Source organism: Pyrus communis, chromosome 15 (assembly GCF_041283825.1).
Source record: "Pyrus communis isolate YQ-2024b chromosome 15, ASM4128382v1, whole genome shotgun sequence".
NCBI lineage: Eukaryota > Viridiplantae > Streptophyta > Magnoliopsida > Rosales > Rosaceae > Pyrus > Pyrus communis.
Window position 1 is genome coordinate 26,352,069 of NC_142579.1, and position 27,624 is coordinate 26,379,692.

Genomic DNA, 27,624 nt, shown 5'->3' on the forward strand with positions numbered 1-27,624 from the left:
TTTTATTGACCCACGTGTTGTGAGACGTACTAAATATTCTTTTAGCGTATTCCTGAAGTACTCCACGATATGAACGAGTAAGCGCAAGCAGAAGTGAATTTGGACTTATGAACTGAAAGTATTTTGAAGAAATAATTATTCTATTTATATTATATTAATGTATGCTAAATTAGGGGGTGTGTGTGTGTGGGTGTGTGTGTGACGGAAAGGGAGAAGAAAAAGAAAAAGGAATGTGGGAGAAGAAGAAAGGAGGAGAAAGGAAGGGCTGCTGCCCAATCAGAAAGAGAAGAGAAGTGAGGGACCAACCAGAGAGGATAGCAAGGAGGAGAAAGGAGGAGAAAACAAAAAGGGGGAAATCGGGTTTCCCTCAACCCATGACCCGACCTGGTGAATTGTCCCATCTCCGGCCACTTTGGACGACAAGGTTAGTGTCAAAATGATCATTACCTCGAGGCCAACCGATCCCTCTTCCATTTTCATGTGAAAATTGGGTGGAAATTGGTGAATTTTGAGTAAAACCGTGCAAAAAAGGGCGCACGGGTTGGGTTTCATTCCGCCATGATTTGAAACTACCTACTCCCATTACCACCACAAATAGACTCCCCTCAACCTCAGGAACAAAGCCCAAACACTTGTGGAGGCGTTGGAGTGAGCATGGAGGTCGAATCGAAGCACACCCTCTTTAGGGTTTCCGACGGATTTATGTAAAATTGAAGCTTTTACTGGCCAATTTGGCCTTGGTCATAGGTATGAAAGTTACTCTACTCATTAAGATCTTCATTCCTGTAAATTTTGGTAATTTTTGGAAATAGTTGAATTTTCCGACGGGTCGGGGCGGCCAACCGCCACCGGCGGCGGTGCGTGGTCAATGGGCCGCCAATGATATTTTTAGGCTATATTAAATGCCTTGAATTCATTTTTGATATTTGAATGGCATAGGTTGATCATTGGAACCTAAATTCTCTACGATACGTTAATAAGTATTTATGTGAATCAACGATCCGACCGTTGGATCGTCACCAAACTTTGTTACATTGCAGTACGTAACATTTGAAGAATGTAGGAACTTACAGATTGGGAATCCGACATACGGATCTTCCCGAATTGGATTTGTAAGTTCATAAAATAAAATGTTGATTGCCACTTGGTTTTAGGCAATTGGCAGAGATCCGACCGTTGGATCGTAATGAAATTTTAGTATGTTATTCTAGAAGAATAATGTGTATTTTTGGAAGTTACGGATTGGAAATATGATATGCGGATCTTCCGAATTGAGTTATACAGGGTTGTAGACCCTACTGTCGATCTTTGATCGACGGTTGACTTGTGATCAATGGGTCTCAAACTATTTTAGAATGTCCTTGAAGATGTGTTTTATGTGAATTACATATCCTATTGATATGAGTTTTGAGATGTGATTCGATAATTGTTATAGGCACCAATCGTTCAGGATGCTTCGATGTGCGTGCTAGTGAATCATAGCGTGGACTCTAGGTGAGTGGATCTTTTCCTTCTTATCATATGTATATAATTGATAGTTCCACAAACGTTTCTAAATTGATTTATGCATGTCGCAGGCAAATAATTAATGTGAACTACGAATGGCTTGATCCCTGTTTAGGGTACATAGGCAGTCTAACGAGACGTTAGATGCAGCCATATAATAAATGAAACTAAATAATTGGGACAATAGCCTTGTTGGGGAATTGAGCAATGTGAGGGAGATTGGTGAAAAATGTGAGATTTAACCTTATGTTTTGGTGGTGAAATGTTGGTTATAAATCAATGTATGAAGAATCGAGAAATTGAAGTAAGGAAACGTAAGTAATGATAGATAATTAAACTAGTGTCTAGTTGAGCTTATCACCGATAATTATTCCCAAAACTAAGTAGTTTAGAAGTGGGGCGTTGCAGATTAAGCATTTCATGCTATGTTATATTATATATATTTGGAAGCACTATGAAATGTTTGGGTTTAGATTGTATCATGGCATATTCATACGTATATTACCTTAATCTAATTATTGTGAATGCCTTGAAATGAAAAATGACGCTGCGGACGCTCAGGTAAGATTCAGGTAAGTACACTTTGATGATAATGATGGTAGTGAGTACGATTGTGTTGAGATATGTTAGAGCTCATAAACCTACACCCCGGTGTTAGTGCTCTTGCCCGTGGCCAGGGCCTAGCCTTCACGTGATCGTTCACCTCCCGCACCACACGCTCACCTTGGATCCAAGGTAGGTGCCAGCCTGTCATACAGACCACATTAGGTGGTTCCGACTAGTAGGTGACTTACGATACTTCGCACAGCCTTCACGTGATCGTAGTACTTGATCGTATTTATTTACACCCAGCCTGTTGTACAGACCACTTTAGGTGGTTCCGACTCGTGTGCAGGAATTGATTGATGAGCTATATATGCTAACAATGATTGATGAGATATGTGATAAGATATGGATAAGTCGTACAGGTCACTATAGGTGACTCCGACTTATATGTGTTAACAATGATTGATAAGATATGTGATGAGATATGGATAAGTCGTATAGGTCACTATAGGTGACTCCGACTTATATGCTAGCATTGATTGATGAGATATTGATTTAGCCGTATAGGTCACGTGAGGTGACTCCGGTTAACATGTTGATGAGATATATATGTTTATTGAGATCTATGGCATGATATTTATGTGGACTTGTTCTGCCGTGTATGGGATTGAGATAGATATGTATTCTATTTTCTAGGAAATTATACAGGTGTTACGGCGATGGGCTACTGCCTTTGGTAATTGAAATTGGTTTGAAAAGTTTTGTTTCACTCACTCACATTTTCTATTTTTGTACCCCTCCAGGTTCTAACAGCGGAGTTTCATATCGACAAGAATTCATGGCACTTTTCAGTACAGATGTCTTCTTATGATGGTATAATAATTATCTTACCTTACTGTACTATACTTATGCTCTGTATCACGTGTGAAATGGGTCCAGACTCGCTTATCGCGCACTCGTGTACTTTAGCACTTTTAGGTTTTAATTTATTAACATTTTATACACTATCACACTTAATGGCTTCGTCACCTTCCAGGTGTCAGCCAGCACAGCTCGATTCGAGGTCCTAGTAAACATTCCGAGTCGGGGTGTGTCATGTCGGTCATGATTTCAAAACAGTTGATGGAGCGGGCTGGTAACTACGAGAATTATCTATTGGCAATTCCCCTGAAAATGGACTAGATCTTGCACATCCAAGCATGATTGTTGTTGTATAAGGCTATGACGTTCTCGTAATACATGATGTGGTAATCTAGGTTTGAGTCTCCACGGAAATACTTGAATCTGGATTAGGAGAATTTCTCAGGAGGAGATGTAAACTCAATTGCCGAAGAAAAAACGCTTCTAACCTTAGTGATAGTCTTGCAAGGAATGCTAGATTGAATTTCCCTCCACGTCCCTAGGATTTTCCCGATACAATGGTCGGCGTCACTCTCTGGGTTATCAAAGTTCAAATGATCGGGCTCCATGGGAGGTGTTTATACAGTGTCCAAGGGACGGGAGTCACACCGAACTCGGATCCCGCATACAGATGAGTGATTGATAATTTGGCCATTGTAAGGGTCACTCATGCTCAGATCAGCAACTTCGATTGGGGTCGGAGCAGAGGTTGGCATGATTGGTTGCTTTTTTGGGTTTATGTGGTTCTCTGCCTGACAAACGATGTAGGTTTTCTGCAATTTATCAACATAAGTGTAAAGTTTTCTAAATCTAGTCCATGGCTGGAAAGGTTCCAGCAATGGGAGTATTATTGTTCCCTGGGCTAGTTATAACATCAGTGACCTAATTGCTCGCATCAGGAGTAGTAAAGACATCGTGAAGTGGATATCACACTAGGGGTCACAATGGCATCGAGAAGTGAATTGTGTTTTCATGACCGTGTTAGCGTTAATGCTAGTTAAGCTTTTGTTGAAGCCCAAATGTCACATGTAAGCCCAATCAAGTCTCAAAGCCCAATTGTTATACAAACCTCAAGCTGAGCTCAAATATATGTAAGGGTGCGGAATCGAGAAGGGATTATATTTGTAATCATGCCATGGTAATTTTGTAATTCTCAATGTTATAATAGTAGTTCTACACATACGTATAATTTTGGCATCATATAAAATTATGCATAAATGTGCATCATGTAGAAAATTTATTATTACCTACTCTCAGTTATTTGCGAGATCGTAGCTGTTCGAACTAGTAAGTAAGGATCGATGATGCTAATCGTACCTAAGCATAATATAGAGAACCATTAGTAAAACTCAAATAAAATGTTTGAATTTGGAAAAATGGACAACGGATTTGGAATCAGCGCGTCGAAATACACTAAGAAGGGTTCCAGGCTAATTTCGTAAAAAATCAATGAAAAAGTTAACGATCAACTAAAAAGTCAATTAAGCCACCGAGGCGGTCCACTACAAAAACTTTGAAATTTCACTAAACGAATGCCAAAAACACATTCGGGGCATCACAATTAGCATAGGAGGAGTCCTGACGAAGTCCAAAAAATCAACACTGGATTATTCCAGAGAATATTCGGATCCATCTAGAAATGTGTATGGTCAACAGGTTGATTTTCTGGGTAAACAGGTCAGGGTCGGATTCAGGTCCTGGGTTATCGGGTCGGGTTGACTAGGTCTGCAACTCGCCGGTTTCTACGAAAGAGAAGGTCGAAAAAAATCCCAATTCCGATCGAGGTCAAAACTTAACCATATTTAGGTTATGAATAGTCAAATTAAAGCTAGGGAGATAAGGATTCAAAATATACCCATTCGAATACCAGCTCGAAAGTCATCGAACCATCGTCGAAAAACTGGGAATTAACTTCCCGAGTTGATTTTCTACATCAAACATCACCTTAAGGCCAGAAATAACATGAAATTGTGATCTAGGACAATCTACATCTGTTTCGAGACTTACCTTCACCGGGAACGGCGAGAACACGCCAGAGAAAAGTTTAAAACAGTGGGTACCACTGTGCAGATAAAGAGACTTTTGTTGGTCTGAGATCGTGACTGCGAAAGTCTGGGGGTTACGATGCTCATCGAAAATTCTAGGGTGTGGTGATGGTGGTATGTGATCTACAGAGAGGGAGAGAGAGTTCTAGTGAGAGAGAACTATGAGAGAGTTTGATAGATTAAGTGTAGGAAAAGAAAGATCGAGAGAGTTCCGAGAGTTGGGGAAAAAATGACATGTGGAAAAGGGGGAAAAGTGGGTCGTGCGACCCACAATAAAAAATATAAAATTAAAACAATAAAATAATGGAGGAAATATCTGAAATAGTGAGTTTACTAAAACGCGCTTCAACTTAGTACGTCCGTAAAATCTCTATCGTAGCTCCAAATTCGATTCTGCTTGCACCCATGCGCTTTAATGTCGAGTATTACAAGGACATACTAACATAATGAGTCATATATCTCAAGACACGATGGTCAATGAAAGTCAAATTCTCGCCTCTAAGATTCACTCCTTTAGCAATAAAAATACCGTAAAATTAGGGACGGAGCCACCATTTTAAATATTCAAAAATTAACATAGAAAAAAAATTAATGGACCTTAATTAAAAAAAATCAATTAATAAAAAAATAATGATGAAAACTTAATTTATCTTATAATTTAATATAAATTGTTCTGTCATTTGTAAAAATAAATTTAAGATAATTACAAAGCCATGTGTAAAAACGCGACAGTGTGATGCTTTTCCCAAGTTTCAATTTTGAACTGATACAAGAGGTCCTTCTCGATTAATGACTTCAATAGTGTGTTTACGTACCCGTAATCGAAATCAAAATTAAGGAGTTGAATTCTGATTACAGAATATTGAAGCGTTTACTAATTCTGGAGGATTCAAAAGAGTAAATTGACACGCCAGACCATGATATTCACTGAATACTAGGGTAGGCATGTGCTGGCCGACACCCGAAAGTGATGAAGCCATATTAGGATGCATGAGAAATAATAAATATAGACAATACTTATAAATTTAAATACAATAATTACGCAATTATGGAACATGTTCAGAGCATACAACTAATCCTAGACACTATAAAGGAATAATATAAAATTGAATGAACAAAGAGATGGGTCCTACACCGAGAGGAATCAAAGATGCCGATGCGAGAGTACCTTGACGCCAGAATTGTATTCCGGCCGAAGCCAATATAAATATCTTCTGCCCGTAGGCACCAACCAAACGCCTAGCCGAAGCCAATATATAGATATCATTCGCATAACTACTAAGTAAGTACATAAGAACATTAACATAATATTTCCAATATATATATATATATATATATATATATATATATATATATATAACTATCTTAATCGGAGTTCAGTAGCTAAAACGTCATATCGTAAAACCTATTCGTAGTATATAGTCATCAATCATATATACTATGATGAACGTAAAATTGATAAAGCATGAATATCATAAAGCGTAAATCTAATTTACTCATAAACATTTCATAAAACGCAACCATTAAATCATGCTTTTCATGTATGCATTTCTAATAGTAAAATATGCATTTTAGAAAGGGTCCATTCACCTTACACCGTTGGCGAAGAGCTGTGCAAATAAGAGATGACGAAAATGCCATAAACAATTGTACCTGGGTTAGAGAAATGGAAGCTTGAAGCTCTCAGCTTTAATGGTGGATCACTCAAATGGTGCTCTGACGATGCAAGCGAGGATGTAGTCATGTTCCCTATGTCCCAAAGGTTTGAAATAAGGATTTATGGGACTAGCTTGGTTGGAATTGAGAGGAATGATGGTCGTTCCTTCTTGGAGATAAAGGGAGAAAGAGTGCAGAGTGATGGAGTGAGAGGACCGAGAGAAAGTCACAGGAAAGGGGAGAGGAAAAGAGAGAGTGGGCCGGGGGACCAAAAAGAAACGTGGGCCCCATATGGCACACTAAACAAGATCCAAAAGCAACCATTTAAAATATCTCCCAACCAAAGTGGAATTACAAAATTGCCCTCGACGTTCCGTAAAATCCGGAATAGATCGTTACAGGTGGGGCCCACACGAAATAAGGAATTCAACTCCCTAAATTGGAGGATTTGGACTCCTTAGATGCGTGAGGTATTTGGATTCCAGGAGAATCAGGGAATCAGGAATGTATTTTTTTTCTACCAATTATGACCCTTTCATTATTTCTAAAATTTCAAGTCTGCCACTTAACCCAACAAGCCCACCGCTCCCGGCGCACCTTGCCTTTATGCATCTACACCTCACTTTCCAGTTTTCACCTCTCCATGCGACCGTGCTTCACTTCCTAACCCACCAGCTCAAGAACCCCAGCCACATCTCCCCCAAATTAGATTCAAAAATCAACCACCCAAACCCATAAAATAAACAATTCAAGGCCAAATCCAAACCCACAAATCCATGGAAGCAATCACTCAGAAATCATGAAATACTTCGCAAGTAAAAGAGGTAGTGGTTATGGGGTAGGGTGTGTGGGGAAGATGGACGTGAGGGCCAGGAGAGAAAAGGTATGCAAACTTGCAGAGAGGGCAGGAGTGTTCTATTCAATTGGATTTGTTATTAAAGTGCTTAATATTTTAATATTGGTAATACAATAAATTTGTATACAAATTTAATTTTTTGGAATAAGGGCATAATTAAAACTAATTAAAATAGCTAATTAAAATGTTATTAAAAATAAAATACGGATAAAATAAAAGGAAAACAAATGAAAATGGCTTGAAAACTTTGAGTTTTAACGATAAAGACAAAATAAAGGATAAATTGAATAGTACCATGATTGACTTTTTAGTGTAAAAATGTGATTTTTCGTTAAAGTGAACAGTACATGAAGCTTTTCGTTAAAGTTCCCTAAAATAAAACCAGTGTTATAAACATTAGCCTAGGCGCTAGGCGGTGAAGGCCCACCGTGATTTAGGGCAAATCGTTTCGAAAAAAATCAATCTGGAGCTAGGCGGTTTGGTTTTTTTTATTTCTTTATTTTTTATTAATTGTGTGATTTTTTATTTTTTTTAGTTTCATGGTGGTATACTTATGGAAATGGTGTACCTAATTTGCAAAGGATGAATTGGAGCACTTTTGAGGGGATACATACAAAGAAAAAAAATAAACTAGATACAACAAGGTTAAAAAATTTAGTCTATGTCCAATCCAATGCAAGGATCATGAACTAGAAGAATTTAGTCTGTCATCCAAGAATACTCCTCATTATGATTATATGCTTACTGTTTTTAAAATATTGAACTTGTTGGATGGATGTACTTTGTGTATTCTTCTACTACTATTTTTGCATTTTATCATTCTTTTATTATCCATATAAATAAATTTTTTTTAAGTGCAATAAGCACTTATTTACAAAATATAGAATAAATTTACATAAATCCGCTTAGGCGTTAGACCATTTCCTGTCGCCCGACTAGCGCCTAGCGGCTTTTAGAACATTGAATAAAACAAAAAAGAACAAGGGCATTTTAGTAATCATATTGATTTTTATTTTGATTTAGGTGAATTAACAAACAACTTATATGAACTCAATTTTATTCATACTCCGATTTCAGAACATTTAAGTAAACAGTTTCAACATGAATCTGATTCTGACTTTTCCTTAATCCAATTCTTCATCAATCCAATTCTCCCTATTTTTTAGGTAAACGTGCCACAAATCTTCAAGTTCACAGACACGGTGAATTGTCTCGAGCTCTTCATCTCCATGACAAGACGTAGTAGGACTCGCCTTCAAATTTCCAATTTTTCGCTCCCTTTGCCTTCCTCTTTTCTCACCTTTTTATTGTATTTATTTGCTTATAAAAAAGTCACATGAAATATTAATGTTGCTTAATTGTGACTTTTTAAACAAAATAGATTAAACAATAGAAAATTTAGAGAAAAGAGAAATCATATTCCGAACAAGATTGACACTGACTCATCTCATGTTAACCATGAATATTCGGAAGGGATTTCCTCCGGATCTCTCCCATCAAAGTCCACAAATTAATTAATTTGAACCCTTGAAATTTGATCTAACGGCTACAAATAGAGGATTCCTTTAAAAGTTATAATAATTTTAGCCGTTAGATCAAATTTCAACGATCCGGATTAATTGATTGGTGAGTTTTGGTGGAAGAGATCCGGAGTCCTGAATATTCTATGCCGAATCAACATACACTTTTCCCTTGCACACACTGCCAAGTTTCTCAGTAATCAACGTGTTAACAGGGCACCGAAGTCACTATTTACGTACGTGTAACAAGTAAGAACCCCACTGTGACGAGAGATTTTTCAATGTGATCAGCACACGGGATGGTACACTACGTGTCATTATACAAATGGTGGGATATGTGTGTTAAAAAGTTAAGAACTTAAAAAATAAAATTTCTTGCCACTTACATAAAAGCACGTGCAGTACCATCCGTATTCATGTCACATTGAAAATTTGTTCCAGTGTGACATGCATGACTGTTCATTTGCCTATATAAACCGATCCAAACTTTTAACTCCAGAATCCATCAAATCCGATCAAAGTACATTCAAAATTTTCAAATAAAAAGAAACGGTTTCATTGTGTTTATTGAAAAATGGCACATTACCCTAACCAGTTCGGGCCACAACCGACCGATGCCTACGGAAACCCGACCCAGGCAACCGACGAGTACGACACCCCAGTAGGCCCCCGAGTGGACAAGTACGGAAATGCTATGTCCTTCAAACAGTATTTCCGTCCCACTCGTGTGCTTGTGGTTCTACAACGTCTGCTCGACCAGGATACAACTACCTAATTCTACAACCTGCACTGGATTATAGAACTCTAGCGAATTGCTTTGTGTGTTTACTTTCTGGAAATTTTGTACGGAAGAGAAGGAGGAAGAAAAGATGATCTCTTTGATGGAACTGAGGACTCCATCATCAGTAGTCACCACACTTCTTCCATCATAGGAATGGGTATGTAAGTGTGTTTCTTCTTGAATCTAGCCAAACCAGTTTGCCTATTGAACCTAGACCATGGGATCTCCAATCAACTAGGTTAGGTTTCCGTTTGGTAGTTTCATTTTACTCTATTGGCTTTAAACCCATTCCCCTCGATGTATGCTTAACTTGCTCTCTAGACAAACCTTTAGTAAGTGGATCCGCAATATTATCTTTTGACTTAACATAGTCAATAGAAATTACACCACTAGAGAGCCATTGCTTTATTGTATTATGCCTTCGTCTAATTTGTCTAGACTTCCCATTGTATACATTATTTTTAGCTCGATATTGTGCAACTAAACTATCACAGTGTATACATATTGCCGTTACAGGTTTAGGCCATATGGGAACATCCTCCAAAAAATCTCTTAGCCACTCAGGTTCTCCTCCAGCCATATCGAGAGTTATGAATTCCGATTCCATAGTTGATCGGGCTATGCATGTTTGTTTAGAAGATTTCCAAGATATTGCTGCTCCTCCCAAAGTAAATACATATCCACGTGTGGATTTTGTATCATTACTATCCGATATCCAATTCGCATCAGTAAATCCTTCAAGCACAAGAAGATACCTTGTATAATGCAATCCATAATTCATTATATGCTTTAAGTATCTCAATACTCGAATTAAAGCTTCCCAATGATCATGCCCAGGATTGCATGTATATCTACTCAATCTACTCACTGAGTATGCTGTATTAGGCCTTGTACAGTTCATAATGTACATAAGACTTCCAATAACTTGTGAGTATTCACGTTGAGATATAGCATCACCTCTATTTTTCTTAAGTTTGCTATTGGCATCAAAAGGAGTAATTGCATCTTTACTTTCCAAATGACCATATTTTCTAAGTGTTGCTTCTATATAATGGGACTGTGTAAGAATATATCCTTCTTGGTTTCTTTTTATTTTTACACCAAGAATCACATCAGCTAATCCAAGATCTTTCATATCGAAACTTGATTTCAATATCTTCTTGGTCCAATTTATTATCTCTTTGTTAGTTCCCATTATAAGCATATCATCTACATATAAACACAACATAACGCAAGCATTATTTTGAGTTTTTGTGTAGACACACTTATCACACTCGTTTATCTTAAAACCGTGTGTTATCATAATATGGTCAAATTTTTCATGTCATTGCTTTGGAGCTTGTTTAAGCCCATATAGTGATTTCACAAGTTTACAAACTTTGTGTTCTTGACCTTTAACCACAAACCCCTCGGGTTGTTCCATATATATTTCCTCATCTAAGTCTCCATTTAAGAATGCAATCTTTACATCCATTTGATGTATTTCCATGTTATGGAGTGCAGCTATAGCAATCAACAATCTTATTGACGTAATTCTCGTTACAGGCGAGTATGTATCAAAGAAATCCAAACCATGTTTTTGACGGTATCCTTTAGCTACCAAACGAGCCTTATATTTGTCAATCGTACCATCAGGTTTTTATTTCTTCTTAAAGATCCATTTGTACCCAATTGGCTTATTGCCAGGGGGCATATCGACTAATTCCCATGTATGATTTTGCATAATAGAATCTATCTCACTGTTAACTGCATCCTTCCAAAATGGAGCTTCAGGAGTGGACATGGCCTCCTTGAATGATTGAGGTTCTGTCTCGGTTAATAAGGTCACAAAATCAAGCCCAAAGTCCTTTCTAATTTTTGTCCTTTTACTCCTTCTAGGTTCAAGTTCTTCTTCTTCTTGAACTCTAGACGAGGATGAACCATCATCATGTTCTCTAGGTTCGTGATTAACCTCAGATACATCATCATGTAATCTCTTTTTCAATAAATTAGACTTGCCTATTTTGTATGGAAATATATCCTCAAAAAATATTGCATTTATAGATTCTATAATAGTATTGACATGTATATCACTGACTTCGGAATGAAAAACTAAGAATCTATAAGTTGAACTATTAGATGCAAAACCAATAAAAACACAATCTATAGTTTTAGGCCCTAATTTTGTTCTCTTTGGCAATGGGACTTGTACTTTTGCCAGGCAACCCCACACTTTAAGCAATTTAAACGTTGGGGTTCTTCCTTTCCATAATTCATATGGTGACTCCTTTCTCGTTTTAGGTGGAATTCGATTCAAAATTTTATTTGCAGTAAGTAAAGCTTCACCCCACAAATTATGTGGAAGCCCAAAGCTATTCAACATAGAATTGATCATGTCTTTAAAAGTCCTATTTTTCCGTTCGGCAACACCGTTTTGTTGCAGTGTATAAGGGGTTGTTGTTTGATGAATTATGCCATGTGTGGCACAAAAATCAGCAAAGGCATGAGACTCATATTCTCCTCCCCTATCGGACCTTAAGACTTTAATCTTCTTGTTAAGTTGATTCTCAACTTCTGCCTTATATGTCTTAAACATATCCAAGGTCTCATCTTTACTATGAAGTAAATAAACATAACAATACTTACTGAAATCATCTATAAATGTTACATAATAGTTCTTTCCACCACGAGTTGGATATGATCTAAAATCACACAAGTCACTATGAATTAAATCTAATAAATCACTGGACTTTTCATGCACTGATTTAAAGCTTTGACTCGCAAATTTCGATTATGTACAAGTCTCACATTTAACATTATCTAGATAATCAATTTTGAGCAGCAAACCTAAATTATGCATTCTAAAAAGTGAACGAAAATTTACATGCCCTAACCTAGAGTGCCATAAATTAGACGAATCAACAATATAAGCATAATCATTATTTATTTCATTCATAGCATTAGCAAGTATATTTAGTTTGAATAATCCATCAGCAAGGTAACCCTTCCTTACAAACATTCCCCCTTTAGTTAGTACAAACTTATTGGACTCAAAAACTAGTTTGAATCCTTTATTACTAAGGATAGGACCAGAAACAAGATTCTTCCTTATATCGGGGACATGTAGCACATCAAGGAGGGTTAATTCCTTTCCAGAAGTGAATTTCATAACACATTTCCCTATTCCAGCCACAACAGATGCAGATGCATTTCCCATAAACAGCTGCTCGTTTCCCTTGATTTTCTGGTACGAAGAAAACATATTTATGTCACCACACACATGGCGAGTTGCACCGGTATCTATCCACCAATCAGCGTGATCAGATACAAGGTTGATTTCAAAAATCATTGCAGCCAAGGCATCCACATTGTTTTCAATCAGGTTTGCGCGGTTGTTATTGCCTTGATTTCCAGGACCTTGATCCTTTCGATGGCGACATTCTTGAGCCCTATGGCCTTGTTTTCCACAAACCCATCAACTTCCCTTGATTTTTTGAAGTCTTTGCCTTTCGCACCAGGGACAAAGTGTTTTTCCTTCTTCTTAGTTTTCTGGAACTTCGACCTTTGCTTTGATGAACTTCCTTCAACAACATTCGCCTTGGCTTCCATACTCGAAACTAGGCCATTCTCATTCTTTCTGTTATCTTCCTCTATTCTCAGCCTGACAATGAGATCCTCAAGGGTCATCTCCTTACGTTTGTGCTTGAGATAATTCTTGAACTCTTTGCAAGAAGGTGGCAGTTTTTCTATAAAGGATGCCACTTGGAAAGACTCATTGATCACCATCCCTTCAACATGAATGTCATGGATGATTTTCTGGAGATCTTCAGTTTGAGAGACAACAGACTTGGAATCCACCATTTTGTAGTCCAAAAATTTGCCCACGACAAATTTCTTCGAACCAGCATCCTCAATTTTATATTTTTTTTCTCAAGTGATTCCCAAAGTTCCTTGGCTGTTTTGCATACTACATAGACATCATACAATGAATCATCTAATGCATTGAGAATATAGTTTCTGCAGAGGAAATCATTATGATTCCAGGCATCTATAGCCGTTAAAGTTTCTGCAGAAAAAATATTTTCTCCATCTGCAGTAGGTACAGTCTCGCGCAAAACATTAGCTAAATTCAAGGTTGTCAAATAAAATAGCATCTTCTGCTGCCATCTTTTGAAGTCTCCGCCCTTAAATTTCTCAAGCTTCTCAGGATGAGTTTTAGTTCCTGATTGTTCCATATTGTTCAAAGATTGTTGGAGAACAATTTAGAAACAATAAAATAACAGAAATATAGAATCGAAATACTTATACTTTATTATTCAAAAATACTTGCACTACAGAATACAATTACACAGTAATTACAAAAAATTATAATGATACTAACTTGAATGAATTGAAGGTAGAGGCTAGCGTAAATGCTATATCCTTTGAACAGTATTTCCGTCCCACTCGTGTACTTGTGGTTCTACAACGTCTGCTCGACCAGGATACAACTACCTAATTCTACAAACCGCACTGGATTATAGAACTCTAGCGAATTGCTTTGTGTGTTTACTCTCTGGAAATTTTGTACGAAAGACAAGGAGGAAGAAAAGATGATTTCTTTGATAGAACTGAGGACTCCAGTTAAATAGGCTCTTTCATACCTCTTCATACACCTTTTGGATGTATCTGAAGCTATACAACTCTTTCCAAAGAGATACATCTCTTTCCAAAGAGTTGTGTCTATTAATCAAAACGTTTTTAATTAATTTAATTAAAAACTTAATTCGAAATTAAAACTAATTGATCAGATTAATTTTAATTCCTTGGCCCCAAGTACCCCAAGGTCCAAGGCCCTTGTCTTGATTAATTAATATTAATATTATAGTATAATCATCAAGCCTAATCCACACAACCATAAGGCTCAAACCTTCAATCCATTTACAAATGGTCCAAGTTCTAATTACTAAGAAAAAGGAATAAGCCTATATAAAGGCTAACGAAAGAATATTGTTGACCAATGTGGGACAAGAGGGTCTCAAACTCCTACATTAGGGAGGTGGTATTCCTAATATTTCAAGAGACAAAAAAAATTTCCCTTGAAACTGTTTAACTTACATTTTCTCCTGGAATTTATATATGTTGGGTATGTAATTATTATGGTGCAGTCATCTGAGGATGATGGGTTAGGTGGGAGGAGGAAGAAGAAGGGGCTGAAACAGAAGATAAAGGAGAAGCTCCCAGGTTCAACCACAACTAACACAACATACGGCACCACCGCTGGCACCACCAGGAGAAGGGGATGATGTTGAATATTTTAAAAAATAATATATATGTGTGTGTGTGTGTGTTGGGGGGGGGGGTTGTTTGACGGGAAGTTGGGTCATTGACCCAACAATTATATCTTTCGAAGCATTGTAGCTTTTTTGCTAACAGAGATACCCATTGGTTGGGCATCTGACAGCATATATGACCTTTAGGTAAGAAGTGTTTTGTATCAGATATATCCATTGGACATACTGCTGCAATGTGTTTTGTATCAGACATACTCAAATCAAAAGATGTGTCGAACGGGTATAATTCTCCCTATATATATTGGTGATATTAGTAGAAAAGGATTCATTCAAAATTTTGTTGTCTACACAATTTCTTTGCTCTCTCCATCACATTCATACAATTTCTTTCTAGTTATTTCTAAGGGAATACAATTCGGTTTTGCTAATCGAATATTCCATACTTTGTTGTATCCTGGAAGTGACTTGCCAAGAACCCTTTAGCAAACTCATTCGAGTGGGGGCAAATAACACTTTAAGGAAACGATTCAAGTCGTACCTCAAAGTCATCATTCGGATTATTCTCCAAAATTATACATTTAGTCTAACAATCTTAAAGTGTTATTTTTGTCATGGAGAACAAGTCTAATAACATGACTTTGAAGATTATCAATCAAGATGTCTACAAGTTAGACAAATTTGATGGATCAAACTTCACTCGATGGAAGGACAAGATGCGTTTCATACTTACTGTCCTAAATGTCATATATGTGTTGGACCCGAAATTGGAGCCTATTCGTAAACCAAGTGATAAAGACTCGAACAAAATAGTTGCCGATCGAAAAAAGCATGAAGAAGATGAATTGGTATGTCGAGGACACATCTTGGGCACATTATTTGATCGCTTATATAACCTGTACGCACACATTCAATCTCCAAAGGAAATATGGGAAGCACTCGAACACAAGTACACAACCGAGAAAAAAGGTACCGATAAATTTTTAATGTTCAAATATTATGAGTTCACTATGTTTGATAACAAACTCGTCCTAGACCAAGTTCATGAATTATTGGTCTTGGTCTCAAAGCTTTGTGAACATAAAATAGTTACTCCGGATCCTATGATAGTTGGGGCTATTATGGCAAAATTACCCCAAACATGGAATAATTATAAAAAGAAACTTCTACATATGGTGAAAGATATTAGTTTGGAGGATTTGCAAAAGGGTATTCAAATTGAAGAAGAAACTCAAAATCGTGATAAGAATTTTGCAAATCAAGATTTCTCCAAAGTTCACATTGTCGAAGGAAACAAATACAAAAAGAACTTCAAAGTCAAAATTGACAAAGAGAAGTTTAAGAAGACCAATTCCAACAATCAAAAGAATGCAAATAGTGTCTGCTACCATTGTGGAAAGAAAGGCCATTACATTCGTGATTGTAGACACAGAAAAGCAAGTGAGGAATATACCAATAAGACCAATAGTGCAAATATGGTGGAAAACTCTGGAATTGATAACATTGTTGCAATGGTATCAATGACGCATATTGGCATGATTACCGAACTGAATATGGCAGCGACAATAAAATCCTCTGATTGGTGGCTCGACTCAGGAGCTACTATACATGTGTGCAATGACAAGGCACAATTCATGACATATGAAGCATCAACGAACAATCAAGAGGTTTAAATGGGGAATCATAATTCTGCCAAAGTTTTAGGAAAAGGAACCGTTGAACTTCAGTTTACTTCTGGGAAGAAATTGACGTTGCTTAATGTACTGCATGTTCCATAAATTAGAAAGAATCTTGTGTCTGCGAATTTATTATATAAGAACGATAGAAAGACTGTTCTAGAGTCCGACAAGTTAATAATGTCAAAAAATGGAATGTTTGTTGGGAAGGGGTACCCTTGTGATGGGATGTTAAAACTAAATATTAATAATAAAGTGAATTCTTATGCTTATATTGTTGAATCTTCCTCTCATTTATGCCATTTACGTTTAGCACATATAAATTTTAGATCTTTAAAATATATGCGCACACTTGCTTTAATTGCTTGTAATGATGATTATAATGATAAATGTGAAACATGCATTCAAGCAAAAATGACTAAGAAACCTTTTTCCAACTGCTGAAAGAAATACAAATTTATTAGACTTAATACATTCTGACATATGTGAATTTAATGGTGTTTTAACAAGAGGAGGAAAAAGATATTTTATCACATTTATAGATGATTGTTCTAAGTTCACTTATGTTTATTTATTGTCTAATAAAGATGAAGCCTTTAAGTGTTTTAAGCGCTATAAAACTGAAGTTGAAAACCAAAAAGGAATGAAAATTAAATGCATTCGTAGTGATAGAGGTGGTGAATATTTTTCACATGAATTTGATACTTTTTGTGAAGAGCATGGTGTTATACATCAAAGAACTACACCCTATACACCACAACAAAATGGTTTGGCAGAAAGAAAAAATAGAACACTCACTGAAATGATTAATTTTATGATGATTAATGCTAATACTCCAAAATATTTATGGGGTGAAGCATTGTTTACTGCATGCCATATACACAATAGAATTACATCTACAAAGACACATATGTCACAATATGAAATTTGGAAAGAAAGAAAACCAAATTTGTCATATTTGAGAGTATGGGGTTGTGTGCTTTTTACAAGACATTGGACCCTAAGAGATCCAAGTTGGGTCCAAGAGGAATTAAAAGCATATTTGTAGGATATGCAAAAAATTCAAAGGCATATAGGTTGCTTAATTTAGATTCAAATACAATAGTTGAGTCTAGAGATGTCGAATTTATAGAAAATAAATTCTATAACGACTACTCAATGTCTGGAAAAGAGAATGATCAAACACTTTTCTCTAATCCGACTAGTAGTCATTCTCAAGGTGAGAAAAGAAAACAGTCTGAAATTGTTAATGAGCCAAGGAAAAGCCAAAGAGTAAGAATTAAAAAAGACTCTAGGCTTTGATTTTATTTCATCTCAATCTATTGTTGAAGGAAATAGAACAAAGGTTCTTAAAAAAATACCCATATTGTTGAATGTTGAGGATGATCCTAAAAGTCTAAGCGAAGCAAAGACTTCAATAGATGTAGCTTTTTGGAAAGAGGCAATAGATGATGAATTTGAATCATTGATATCTAATCAGACATGGGTTTTAGTAGACTTGCCTCAAGGATCAAAAGCAATAGGTTGTAAGTGGGTATTTAAAAGAAAATACAATACAGACGGGTCTATTCAAACATTTAAAGCCAGACTAGTTGTCAAAGGTTTTAAGCAGAAAAAGGGAATGGACTATTTCGATACGTATGCACCAGTAGCTAGGCTCACATCAATTAGAATATTGTTTGCATTGGCATCTTTATATAATTTGCATGTGCATCAAATGGATGTGAAAACGGCTTTTTTAAATGGTGATTTAGATGAAGAAGTCTATATGGAACAACTAGAAGGGTTTGTTTTCCCTAAGAATGAAAACAAGGTTTGTAAATTAGTAAAGTCATTATATGGATTGAAGCAAGCACCAAAACAATGGCATGAAAAGTTTGATTTTGTCATTTTATCATATGGATTTAGACATAACAGTGCTGATAAATGCATATACTCTAAATTCACAAATGATTATGGTGTTGTTATATGTTTATATGTCGACGACTTGCTAATTTTTGGTACAAACATGAACGGTGTATCTAAAACTAAAGAGTATCTAAATTCAAAATTTAAGATGTAGGACTTGAATGAAGTAGATACTATCTTGGAAATTAAAGTAAAGAAGTATAATAGGGGTTACGCTTTGTGTCAGTCACATTATATAGAAAAGTTGCTTCTTAAGTTTAAGTATCTACAAATAAAAGAAGCAAATACCCCTTATGACCCTAGTCAAACTTTGCTTAATAATTCTAGTAGGTCCGTTGCACAGCTTGAGTATGCTAGTGTAATCGGAAGTTTAATGTATGTAATGCATTGTACCAAGCGAGATATCGCATTTGCAATAAGCAAACTTTCTAGATACACTAGTCATCCAAGTACTACTCATTGGAAAGTAATAAATAGAATTTTTGGTTATCTTAAAAGAACTATAAACTTGAGTTTAACTTATTATGAGTTTCCAGCAGTACTTGAAGGATATTCAGATGCAAGTTGGATAACAAATGCTAATGATAATAAGTCTACATCAGGGTGGATTTTTACAATTGCCGAAGGAGCAATATCTTGGGCTCCGAAGAAGCAAACATGTATAGCACATTCAACTATGGAATCTGAATTTATAGCATTAGCAACAACGGGTAAAGAAGTGGAATGGATTAGAAATTTGTTATTGGAAATAGAGTTGCAGCCACAACCAATGCCATCCATTTCTTTATACTGTGATAGTGATGATACTTTGTCTAGAGCATACAATAAGGTATACAATCGAAAGTCTAGACATATTAGCTTGAGACATGAATATTTGAAGCAATTAATAACTGATGTAGTTATTAATATTATTTATATTAAATCAAGTAATAACTTGGCGGATCCGTTAACGAAAGCACTTTCAAGAGCTTTGGTAGTTAGTACATCTAGTGGAATTGGGCTAAAACCCTTTACTGAAAATTAGCCACCAATAATGGTAACCCAACTTTCTCTAGAACATCACTAGTTTAAAAGTTTAATGGGTAATAACAAGTTATTGAAAAGTGGTTGTGAAAACACTGAAAATTAATATATAGCTCATTCTAGGATGATCAGTGCAAGACTGCTACATTTAGGAGGATGAGTTTTATCTCTTAATGAGGTTATTTGTAATTATGTCTATAGTAACAGGGACATGGGAAGGAACCTCACCTATATGAACATAAGAAGTGGTGCCGCTTCTGCCAAGAGTTGGGTTTTCTTTTGTAAATGTTTATGAAACCAGGATGAAGCACAAGGCCGTAATAGTGCTTAATTAGTTCAGAAATTTCTTTAAGGAAATAAGACATAGTCATGTGTGTAGTGATTCCGGTTTTAACATAAGAATAGGTGGTTTAAACTTAGGTCATCATCGCATTCGTTATAACTTTGAATTACTTACACTAATTAAAGGTTTAATTTGAAAGACACCTTTATTGTATGCATGAATATATCGGTATGCTTGTGATAATTATAAAGAGAGAGTTGTAATATCATTTTCTCTATATTTTTAAAATAGGGAAAGATTGTTGAATATTTTAAAAAATAATATATATATATATATATATATATATATATGTGTGTGTGTGTGTGTGTGTGTGTTGGGGGGGAGGGGGGTGTGTTGTTTGACGGGAAGTTGGGTCATTGAACCAACAATTATATCTTTCGAAGCATTGCAGCTTTTTTGCTAACAGAGATACCCATTGGTTAGGCATCTAACAGCATATATGACCTTTGGGTAAGAGGTGTTTTGTATCAGATATATCCATTAGACATACTGTTGCAATGTGTTTTGTATCAGACATACTTAAATCAAAGAATGTGTCGAACGGGTGTAATTCTCCCTATATATATTGGTGATATTAGTAGAAAATAATTATTCAGAAATTTGTTGTCTACACAATTTCTTTGCTCTCTTCTCTCTCCATCACATTCATACAATTTTTTTCTAGTTATTTCTAAGGGAATACAATTCGATTTTGCTAATCGAATATTCCATACTTTGTTGTATCCTGGAAGTGACTTGCCAAGAACCCCTTAGCAAACTCATTCGAGTGGGGACAAATAACACTTTAAGGAAATGATTCAAGTCATATCTCAAAGTTATTATTCGGATTATTCTCCAAAATTATAAATTTACTCTAACAGATGATGGGCAAGATCAAGGACAAGCTGCCGAGGGGCCACAAGGATGACCCCTACTACTCAACACCACATACCACTTCGACCACCAGTACTTACGGCGTCACCACTTACACGGAGGAGCTCCACCAAAAGAAGGGGATTACGGACAAGATCAAAAAGAAGCTTCCCGGCAGACATCACTAGTGATTATAATATTATTCCTGTAAAATAAGTCAATTACAGTATTTGTTAATCATATAATAAGCTATAGCGGTGGCTAATATCAAAGTGTGCAACAAACAAGACTACAAAGTAATAAGAATATTATAAAACAAATTGAGAATGCCAAAACGGCTACAAAATTTCAAGAGGCTACATAACATATTCACTACTGAATAACAAGCAAGCTATTTATAATAAGCTAACCCTAATCCTAATGCTAACAATCTAAGCCCAAGAAATCAAACATTGAAGTAAACCTAAATACTAATAGTTTCCAACATACTCATCAAACTCATGGCAGTATAGGACATGGGTTTACAAACAAGCAGATGCAGACTGGCTCCATTAAGCGGATTGGTAGGCATGCAAATTTGACTTGACTTAACTTGACTGGCAAAATTGACTTGACTTGACTGGCGAACTGGACTTGACTGGATTGACAAACTAATTTTTGCTGACAAACTAATTTTGATTCAAACTGACTAGTGTTGAGAGTATAGAAAGAACCCGTCACTAAACGAATGAGATTTCCATATCTCAATTGTAGCAACAAACGAGCAAACACAAACACTATCACTTAAGTGATCACAACTCCAAACACTCGAGTGACGGTCACAAAACAATTTCAAACAAGCCAACACCGACAACAAAAGATTTCAACAACAGGCCACGTTGCCCATGTGGGCCTCTCAGAAACTCAAAAACTAACCATATTTCTCCTTGCCCATGTGGGCCTATCTCACTTTTTCTCTTTTTTTCTTTTCAAACATCACGTCTTTTTTCTTTTTCTTTTTATTTTTTTTCCCTCTTCCTTTCAACCTCTCTTTCTGGGAAGTGTTCTCCAGAGAAAACAAATCCGAGTGCAGGTATGGGATCTCAATTCTGGGATTCTGGACGCGATGGGATAGCAACGGCGGTGAAGTGCGGATCAAAGCGGCGGCGAGGATGCGGGTACGGTGCGAAGGCAGCACGGTGGTGGGTAGACGAGTTCACGGGTCTGGTGGGGAGGTGCAGGTTGTGGACGGAACTGATCAGGTTTCGGTGCAGTGGAGATGGCAAGTACGGTGCGGAACATAAACGGCGGGTTTATCAAATCTGATCTGCAGGAGTTCAAGTGGGCACGAACTCGATCCGAGTGGTTCTCGGGTCGGAGCTTCGTCCAAACGTGCAGGTGACCAGAGACGAATACGGAAGGCGGGGAAGGAGCAGAAGGCCGTCAACACAACTGAAAAAAATTAAACACACCTTTTTTTTTTCCCCTGCAAACTGTCAAACACAACTAGACAATCTGAACAAGAACAACAAACGGACACAAGCAAACGGATACCATCCCAAAGCAGATTATATCCCGAAGGATGAAACCTGCTAAATATTAGAGTTTGCAACCAAGACTACAAAATAATAAGAATATTATTAAACAAAGCGAGAATACCAAAACGGCTACAAAATTTCAAAAAGGTACATCGTGACTAATATATTCACGACCGAATACTAAGCACGCTATTTATAATAAGCTAATCCTAACCCTAATGCTAACAGGCTAAACCCAAGAAACCAAACATTAAAGTAAACCCTAATGTTATTCATACCATGTTTTTGTACCACATTTTCTTACTACCTTAGATGGCATTTGATGTAGACAGCCACATCATTTGAATGAATCAAATTTTTAAATTTAGTTCATTATTTAATAAACTAATAATTAAAAATAATAATTAATTAAATGATGATTGTGGTATACGAGAAATCTTTCTCCTTGCTTTCCTTGGGTTTTGCAAATTTTTCAAATGATTTAGCTGTGCACATCAGATACCACTTAAGGTGGTATAGAAATATAATATGAATAGCAACGCTAATAGTTTCCAACAGTGCGAGCTCAGCACTTCACAGTGTCGTTTGTCTTTGTGATATGTAACTTTGTCTGTCGTTTATGTTTATATATTTAGTCTCAGTACAGTGATTCTGGTTTAATTATTGTTGCAGAATTGGTTTTATAGCATCCTACAATTGTGTGTACGGTGTGACAATAACAAGAACATGAACATGTTATTCAGCAACGCCAACAAAGGAAACAAACGACTCTCATCATCATCCAGAGTAGGAGTTGCTCTAAGAGACAAAAGACACAAACCAAAGTCCGTGGCCAGATTTACAGTGGTGTTACTGTTAACGGTTAATTCATTTGAAATACAGTGACGGCAAATGCCGGGGGCCTGGCTCTGCCTATTTGAAATACATTTGGCGCATGGAAAAGAGGTCACAAATATGCCTCATTTTTTGTGGATCATTGATTATTATTACCTTTTTTTTTTTTTTTTTCATCAATGTGGATCATTGATTAAATTAGGGATGTGTGGATAACACACTCCTTTTTATTTCACACATTCTCTTAATTTACGGCCGTTGAATCGACTGAATCAAAGAATATTAAATGATAGAAATTGACAAAGAGTGTGAGAAGTAAAAAGATGTGCGTGAATAACACCCCTTAAATTAAAGTTAGTATTGGTGCAGTTAGACATGTAGGTAATGGAGCTCAATTGATCGAGTTGAGCATGCAATCATGTACAATGTTCATCAACCATCTTCATAAGCATATGATTGAGGGTGAGATCTTTCATAACATAGAAGGAAATCAATATCATTTGCTGGATTGTGATGGCTACACAAAATTCCCCTTAAAAGATGAGCACATTTTTTTACCACGGTCATATCATTCCTTTCAAATTTTGGTAAGTGTAAGTCTCTTAAAATGGTAATGTCACCGATTTGTCGCCTAAAATGGTAACGTCACATGACGGTATCTTGTGGGGTTAATAATTTCATATTGATCCGAGCCAATCCATACGCTCCCATTTTTAATAAGATTCCAGATAAAAACATACAAATATTGTGATGTGTATCTCCATGGATGTCTGGTAACTATGTAAGGGTAAGATCGGTGATTTGACAGCAAAAGCAATAATAATTCCAATATAGAATATTACTAGCAATACTACCCGCGCGATGCTGCGGGTGTGAAATTCAACATGTTCAAATGCATTCTTAAGCAGTATCAATTTGAATGCAATTAATCAAAGCACAAGTTGCAGCATACCTTGTAATTTGTCCAAGGTGGAATTATTTTGTGATAAGGTATTGGAAAAACAAAGTTCAAACCTGTTATAGAACAATATTTCAATCAAATAGATATGGGATCTCATTGACCATAAACTATTACAATATTCCACAATTCATTACATTAACATTTCTAGCCATTAGAACCTCGAAGACATAACTAATTAGTGTTATAGAAACTTACCACGAAATTAACAAAAGAGAACAGAAGACCGTAAGCTTCATTCGGTTTCATAGCATATCATATTCGTTTAAGAAAACCTCCTTGCAGTTTGTCGTTCAACAAATCCTACTCAGTGTAAAAATAACAGTAATAACTCATAGGAGTATAAAGTATAACCATTAAATTAAATTCAATAGAACCTAAAATATAATGACTACCATACGTATAACTCCATAAATTCCTTACCACGCAAACCTTGAGAGGTCCAATAGGTCTAAAAGTCTCAAAACCCTCTCCATATTTAGCTTCAATGCCTGAAAACACTGAAAAACGGAGGAAAAAACATAAATTCATCAAAATTCCTATCTTATTTACACATATTTACAACTATGTTTACCTTGTTCTTAATTGCTAAAAGAACTGAATAGTTTCTTCAATCGATTCTCAAATGCATTTAATAAGTTATGTTAAAAACAAACATATGTTGATCTACCAATGTAAGTGTACCATGAGAAGAAAAACTAAATTTTCAATTGCTCATCAATAATTAAAACTGACATATGTTAAAGGATGCATATGAGAAGAAAGTAGACTTTTCAATTTGCTCATCTCACATTTTTTATTAAGTTGATTCACCAAGGTATCAACCAACATCACATAAGAATATGCATATTCCAAGAGGAATGTGACTAACCAGAGAGATTGGTGATGGCATTTGAGATAGCAAGGGCAGTGCAGACACCTTTCCTTCATCCAGACATGTCTCCTCCGAGTAACAGCTTTGCGAACCTCTCCATCATTTAAACATCTGCAATCACAAAATAAATACGAAATAATTAAAATTTAAAAAAACAAATAAATCATGTTAATTAGAACAGAATCAGATAACAAAATTTTCAGCTGCACATAAATTGGTATGTATTTTCACTAAGTTTTCAGGATGTGAATATTACTGGACATCCCCTAAATTTTCTCGGAATCCAAACAGTGAGCAAGAATTTCCCAGAAGCCCAAATTTAGAAAGGAACAAAAAAACATTTAAACGTAAAAAGGAAGAAAAAACAAAACAAAATGAAATACCAGATAAAACACTCAATTAAAAATAACTAAGCATAACAAAACGCCAATGACAAAAAATATGACCATATGTAGCAAATCCAAAGCACACCCCAGAATCTTAATAAAGACAGAGAAATAAGAAGCAGCTTTCAAATAAAAAAAAGGACAAAACTAATTTAATAGTGCCTAATTTAGTATGTGAGGGATTCAAATTGGATGTTCATAACTAATAATATTTCACACACTGTTTACAAATAGGTAAACTGTGTCCTAATTCAAGTTTGCATACTGTCTTCTACTCTACTCTGTCCAAGTGTATATCGTATTGGACTCAAACCCAACCTTAACCTGCAAAATTAAAGTTAAAATATTTTTGTTTCGATTGATCTGATACCCGAGAATAGAAAAAGATATATGACAATAGAGAAAGGCCAAAAAGAAGAAACACCCATTCACTAAACCATCCCTTCAAATCAAAACAGTCAGCATGCAGAGAAAGATCGCTTTGGACATAAAGTCATGCAACAATGGGAACATGACTAACCAGATAGAACTGTGATTAACTCACTCCATCTGTAAACAAAAGAAACCCAAACCAAGTTCAGTAAGAATTATGCACGACCTTTTTGAAAACTATATAATGAATTATAAAAAATTGTTAAACAAACATGGACTGGAGGTTATCTTAAAATTCATTTAAATGGAAAATGGTAAATTTGAACTTGAGATGCTAACCTTTCCAAATGCAATACTAATAAAAGTTGCACTTGCATATTAGGATGAAATGCATTAACGCTTACACTTAATCAGAAAAAACTAACAAAATTCTAATTTGTTTTTCTACTCAATGTTCCAGGAAATTGCCTAAATAGCAAAGAACAATTGCACTTGAAGCCTACCTTCTAAGTAGCACTTAAAAGCTCTCTTTGAACTCTCCTGTGCTCATATGAGAGGGAATTTTGTCGTTGCTCAATTTCAAGTCTAGCCTCTCTTTCCCTAATGAGAGATTCCATTGCAGCCTGATAGACATATTCAAACATTTAATAATGTACAGAAGTTAACTAAATTCAGCCACATTGAATATCAAACCCATCTACTTACCATCTTATCCAACTCTTATTTCGTAAATTTCTCTTGCAAAGAAGCATAGTTTTTCTGAGCCCCACAATAATCTAATTCAATTCTTCCTCCTTGCTTTTCAATAAGATCCCTATTATCAAACAAACCAATTACTGTAGTAAACAACTTCATTGAGGATTCAAACATACAAAAGATGTTATTCATACCCATTTCATCGCGTTGTCGCTTTAACCATGAAAAATTAAAATTAATAATAATCACTCAAATCAATTACAGTATATCACAAATTATGCCATCTAATAATCAATAAATTTAAGAAAATTTAAAATGAAATCAAAATCTTTAAATGTCCTAATTTTCTCGAATTTCGGAAGCCAAACAATAAAAATAAAAAATAAATAAAAAAAAGGAGATGAATGAGAAATGAAAGTTGATTACCTAACTTGTCAGGATTTGGATAAGAGGCAGGAAGAGAAGGCCATGATCGGAATTCAGTCTTCCTCTTCTTCTTGTAATTTATGTTTCTTCTTTCAGATTTCAAATACAAAACCACCCATACTTAAATCCTGTAAAAAGTTTGGTATAAAACTTTCATGATACTTCTATAAAAATCCAGCATGCATAGTTCTTTTAAAATCAACACATAACTTCATTTTAAACTTGTAAAAACACAAACTTAATCAATTGATTTATATTTAAATATAAAGAAAGTAGTGGTCAGTTTTACCTATTTTTTGTTTCTCTTGCCCCTGAGACAACTTGGTAAGTAACTTAATAAGTGTATCATTGTCCAACGACGTACCTGAGTTTGGTTGGGCAGATAGCGGAGTTTTTAGGACAATTCTGAGACCAAGACAAATTGCCTAGTTCAACAATTGTCAATCCGAAGGGAGGCTTCGAAACCGCCAATGCAATCACCTTAAGAAGTGGCAAGGAAGTTGGAACCACCCCACAACCACCAAAATCAAGCCAAGAAGAGGATGAAAGGCTGCTGCAAAAGGAAGAGAGCAAGGGCAAAGCCACGGCAAGGGTGGAGCAACCTTTGCCGCAATCACTTCAAGCTCCTAGGTCGTCCAACAAATGTAAGGTAGGTCCAAACTCAATTGTTTCTAATGTGATTCTACCAAATGTGCCTTTC

General features: G+C 35.9%; 1 non-coding gene across 3 annotated transcripts; it reads right to left on the reverse strand.

The window, feature by feature from the left end:
* Positions 1 to 24,032: 24,032 nt before the first annotated feature.
* Positions 24,033 to 27,052, reverse strand: LOC137731082 (uncharacterized). 3 transcript variants are annotated; one of them, XR_015956622.1, is made up of 8 exons: positions 26,925 to 27,052; positions 26,508 to 26,616; positions 26,306 to 26,425; positions 25,042 to 25,155; positions 24,594 to 24,670; positions 24,369 to 24,473; positions 24,165 to 24,226; positions 24,033 to 24,076 (listed from the first exon to the last, which is right to left on the reverse strand). It is a non-coding gene; the product is annotated as an uncharacterized LOC137731082 (transcript). The 3 variants fall into 3 exon arrangements; XR_015956621.1 differs by having other exon boundaries at positions 24,033 to 24,226; positions 26,930 to 27,052; XR_015956620.1 differs by having other exon boundaries at positions 24,033 to 24,226.
* Between the last annotated feature and the right edge of the window lie 572 nt (positions 27,053 to 27,624).